The 5103-nt window shown below is 50.4% G+C and overlaps 1 long non-coding RNA gene across 1 annotated transcript; it reads right to left on the bottom strand.

Annotated features, from left to right (window-relative positions):
• Positions 1-757: 757 nt before the first annotated feature.
• On the bottom strand, positions 758-3181 carry LOC122447512. Its single transcript, XR_006271264.1, has 3 exons — positions 3072-3181; positions 1908-2292; positions 758-1045 (listed from the first exon to the last, which is right to left on the bottom strand). It is a non-coding gene; the product is annotated as an uncharacterized LOC122447512 (long non-coding RNA).
• Positions 3182-5103: the final 1922 nt, after the last annotated feature.

Genomic DNA, 5103 nt, shown 5'->3' on the forward strand with positions numbered 1-5103 from the left:
AGGATCTGAGAAGACCCTCAAGGGAGAAAAAAAAAGACTTGCAAACTTATTTTATTCCCAGATAATTCCTGCACATGTTAAATGTAGTAGGTAGAAACAATGGCATCAAATACTCTATCAGAAATCACTCAGGAAAAGCAAGAAAGTATATGCTCTAATTCATTCAGTAGCTATTTTCATAGTCAAGGAAGGCTGAAGATGTTAAGCTTCATCCCAGCACAAACCATCTTTATTCAGGATCAGACAGATAGAACACCTGGGTGCTAAGTTCAATTCCAAACCATCAAACACAAATGCACAGACGCCTGGGCTATGACCATGGGCCAGGTACCGTGAGATCCTGGGTATGTTAATGAACCATATCATAGGGGCTAGAGTGGTGGCCCCAAAGGGATGGATATGATCTTTTCTGGAAGAATGGTCTTTGCAAAGGTAATCAATAATTACATTGGGGATCTTTAGATGAGGTCATCTTGGATTAGCTTGTTGTTTAGTTGTGTCTGACTCTTTGTGACCCCATGGACTGTAGCCCGCTGGATTAGCTAGGTGTTCCCTAAATCCAGTGACAAATGACTTTATAAGCAACACACAGGGACTTCCCTGGTGGTCCGGTAGTTAAGAATCCACCTGTCAATGCAGGGGACTTGGGTTCGATTCCTGGTCAGGAAAAAAGATCCTGCATGCATTGGGGCAGCTAAGCCCGTGCCCTCTGGAGCCCATGTGCTACATCTAGACAGTCTGTGCTCTGTGATGAAGGATCCCACATGACCCAACCAAGATCCTGCATGCTGCAGCTAAGACTCAACACAGCCAAATCAATAGATACTTTTAAAAACTAAAATGATAGACTTTAAAGAGAGAGAGAGAAACACAGAGGAGAGACAGGCAGCAAGAAGGAGAAGACATGGAAAGATGGAGGCAGAAACTGGAGTCCGGGAACATCAGGAACCACCAGAAGTTGGAAGAAGGAAGAGATATTCTTTGAAGCCTCCCGCAGGAATGCGCCCATGCCGGCTCTTCCATTTTGGTCGTCTGCCCTCCGGAACTGTGAGGGGAAAAATGTTTCAAGCCATCAGGTTTGTGGTCATTGTTGTAGCAGTCCTGGGAGACAGATACAAGTACCCTCCCAGCATTTGGAGCTTGAGGACAAATTTCAGGGCAGGGAAAGGATAGAAAAAATTTACTCTAGATGTAGCTTTTTCACAGCAAAGAGAATAACAGGCAGAAAAATAGAAAAATTAATTGTATGTGTGATTTAAAAAAAAAAAAAATCCAAGCCAGTTCAGGACCCACACACGTATCTTTTGGATCCTCCAACCCCAAATGCTGGAGTCCTGGGCTGTCAGGCTTGGCATGCAGCCTGGCTTTTCTGCCTTTCCACGCAGAGCCAGACTCATCTTTACAAGAGGCCCCTAAGAGTAGGCTTGAGTAGGAAATACTTTCTTGTATATGCTTATTTATAGACAGCATATGTGGAATAAGGGACTTGGAAATTCATGTGCATGTGTGAAGATCCTCAGCATAGGCCTGGGTGCACCCACGGTGGGGGTTCAGCTGTACTGGGGGTGTCTGGCACACTGGTGAGTTAGATTGGACCAGAGAACAAAGCAGTGCTATGAAAATTCTTTCTAGAAAATTCCTCCTTCGGCAAGGTTTTTACCCAGAGGCCCAGGCATTGACTTCCCACGTCTGTAAACTTCAGAGTTTGTCTATGAAATGCTGCATGAGTGCACGCACTGTTCTGAGAGTGAGCTCAGGGCTTATTATTGAAACTACCCTTTTGAAAGTCTTTGTGACCATGCCTCCCCTCCCCCCTCAAAAATGTAAGGAACCAGAGGAAGACTTAGTTAGCAAGACCCATGAGAACAGACTCAACCATCAGAGAAATTCTAGTTCCACAGACACACCTTCTACTCAGCAGGGCTCCTGGACGCAAGGTTGGGTTCAAGGTGAGGGCAGAAGACTGCAAGCAGTGACTGGAAGGCTGGTGTGTGGAGGTCCAAGTGGCCTTGCTTCAGGACCTCGTCAGGGACTGATGCAGCCGGGAAGGCCATTGTCCATCCCCCCTGCCAAGCGTCCTGCCAAGGTTCGGCACACAGAGCCTTTGGTAACCGCCATGGAGACTGGCTGCACCGACAGAGCAGAGCACACAGGCGATGGCTCTGGAGACCCCAGAGATGGTGGGAGAGCTTCAGGGGGGCTGAGTGCCCTGCCACAGCAGAGGGGACGACGGAGGCAGCGGCATTCAGGTGGCCATACTCAGGTGGTCATGTGCTGCACACTCATGGCTACCTGCAGATGTGGGGGTGTTTAGGTGACATATTACTATGATACAGGATTTGCACCCCACAAAGTTATATAAATATATTTAGGTTGATCAGTGCTTATTATACTGGGGTCAAGTTTTAATGCTTAGTCATTTTTGAAAAAAAGAAATCCCCTAGATTCCTCCTCAGATTCTTGTGACCAAGATAGTGATGTCCCTGCTCATTCCCTAATGGGCCTAGAGTACCATCTGCCCTGAGTATCACAAAAAGAGAATCGGGGGCACATCTCTGGAAACCATGAGTGGGTGGTATTTTCAGACTTCTGGTCGACCTCTGCTGTGTGGCCTATGGCCTAGGAAGGTGTTCTACCCACTGGGGCTGATACTGCTAGCCCCTCTGTTCCAGGTTTATCCAGAACCTTTTTTTATTGAGATAAACAGGAAAATCAGACCCTTTCTCAAAACACTAGACAAAAAAAAAAAAAAACAAAAAGCCCACAAATGCATAGTTTTTGTTTTGTTTTTTTATGGCCTCAACAAAGGCAGGTAAAGACAAGAATACACATTTATATAGAATGTTTTTTTTGACAAAATAGAAAAGGAGCTTTGAGAGTTCCCATTTTATGATTTGCTTAAGAAACAAAAAAGCTAAAGCCTCAGCCACAGTTTCTATTGAAAAAGAACAGAAAAGAAGGGGAAAAAAAAATCAGAGAAGAGGAACTAGTTGGAAAGTGAATGCTGGCTTCCCTGGGCCCACTCAAGCCTGTCACCATGGAGACTCCTGAAGGTTCCAGGAATGACTCACGCGATTCGCCGATGGAGACTTTGAAATGGAAGCCACACCGCAGCACAAAGGCAAACAGTCTGCAGCCTTTGAGGAAGGAGCCTTTGACTCCTGACTGATGCCCAGAATGCGGAATTTGGGCTGCAGCGCTGCTGACAAGATGCCCTTTGCCTCTTCTGGGTCCTCATTACGGGGGTGGGGGTAGAGTGGAGGCTGGGGGGAGGGGTGCTTGCCTCCAAGAGCAAAGGTCAAGAAAATACTTTCGCCTGGTTTCCTGGGATGGGACTTTGGCACCACTGTGGGGGGAGCAGGGATGTAAAACCCGAGTGTGTGAATGCCGGGACGGCGAGGCTGCCATGCGGGGGGCTGAGGCCAGGGATGGGTGCCCCGGGATGGTGGCAGGGCACTTTTCAGAAGCTCCAGGCTGGGGACAGGTAGTGCGGGCACCATGGAGCTGCTGAAGCTTGGTCCGGGGGCTGCCCCCGTGGCTGCGGGACACTCGATCACATTAGGTGCTTCAGAACTCAGGGATGCAGGTGCCGTGCCAAGCGGCCTTGGACTTCACCTCCACCTTAGCAAGGATGTAAAGACAGAGAGCCCTGGGAGGAAGCTCAAAGGAAGCTGGTCTCTGTGCAGAGTTTTGTCGGTTGAACACCCCTGAAATCACCTCGGGGCAACTGTGGCACTGGGAAAGCACCAGCTCGGAGTTCTGCGGAACCCACACAGAATGACCTGCATGTGCTCAGGGGGCTTCTCTCTCAAGGGCCTCCTTGCTTGTGGAGCAGATCCTCTTGCAAAAAAAGGCTACCCTGGGGTCACGTGAGGTGTGTGTGCTCAGTTGTGTCTGACTCTGTGACCCCAAGGACTGTAGCCTGCCAGGTTCTCCTATTCATGGGATTCTCCAGGCAAGTATACTGAAACGGGTTGCCATTTCCTCCTCCAGGGGATCTTCCCAACCCAGGGATTGAACCCACATCTCTGGCATTTCCTACATTGGCAGGTAGGTTCTTCACCACTTGAGAAACTGAGCCATTTGAGAAACCCACCCTGGGGGCCACATCAGTTCCCAAACTGGGGGTGGGAGCGGGACCAGTGTCCCCTTCAGGGGAACATCCAGGGGTCCCAGGACTTGCAGACACATTGGTCAGGTTGGCTGTCCCCTCCATCCCACCCTGCTCGCTGGTTACAGCCAAGTCCACCAGCCACAGAGGAAAACCTAAGGAGGGAGGAAACCTTCTGGGGTCAGGCCCAGGCCTTGTCTCAGACTGAACCAAAGCAGTAAGCCTGGGACTCTGAGGTTGCCCCAACCACGCTTTCATAAACCGTTCACCAGAATTCCAAGGTCTGAGATGCATGAAAACGGTGTCCCTTTCTTCCCTCGAAGGGGAAAACCACAGGGAAGATGTGTATTTGTCCTCCTCCGCCCTGAATCACCCTGGCCTGGGGGACCACACCTGCTGAACCAGGAGAAGGAGGAAGAAATACAGGTCTGAGCAGAGCCTCCTCTCAACGATTTATTCTGATTTCTCGACAAGTGAGTTAATTGGATGGGCCCCCGTGACAGACATTCCATACTCAGATTCATAGCTTTCTGCCAAAACAACATATTGTGTGCTGCTATATTTTCCGAGTCGGAACTGGGAGCTGACGTGGCTCCTGAGCAGTTTCATGTGGGAGAAGGGAGGCAGGAGGCGCAGAACAAAGACGGCTGCTTCAGACGTGACGGGTGGCCTGGCAAGAAGAGCCGGGGGCCTGTCCCCTGCCCTTTGCAGTGGCACCTGCTCCCTTTGCTGTTTCCTTGTGGCTCTGCCTTTGCGGGGTTCACGTTCAAAGGGACACCCAGAACAGAGGCCGGTTGGGGAGCCCCCTCATCTGGAGCCTTGCTGCAGCCTGGGAAGGACCCGGGTTGTCTGGCGGGGGCCTCCGTGGGCGGCCGACACTTGGGGAAGGCAGGTCCCTGCCATGTGGTTCGGGCCTGTGTCTCCATCCAGTGTGCCCACGCAAGGCCCCCAGATTTTCCCCAAAGCATGGTGTCCCCCAGCTGCCACCTCCC

This window comes from Cervus canadensis, chromosome 9, assembly GCF_019320065.1.
Source record: "Cervus canadensis isolate Bull #8, Minnesota chromosome 9, ASM1932006v1, whole genome shotgun sequence".
In the NCBI taxonomy this organism is placed as follows: domain Eukaryota; kingdom Metazoa; phylum Chordata; class Mammalia; order Artiodactyla; family Cervidae; genus Cervus; species Cervus canadensis.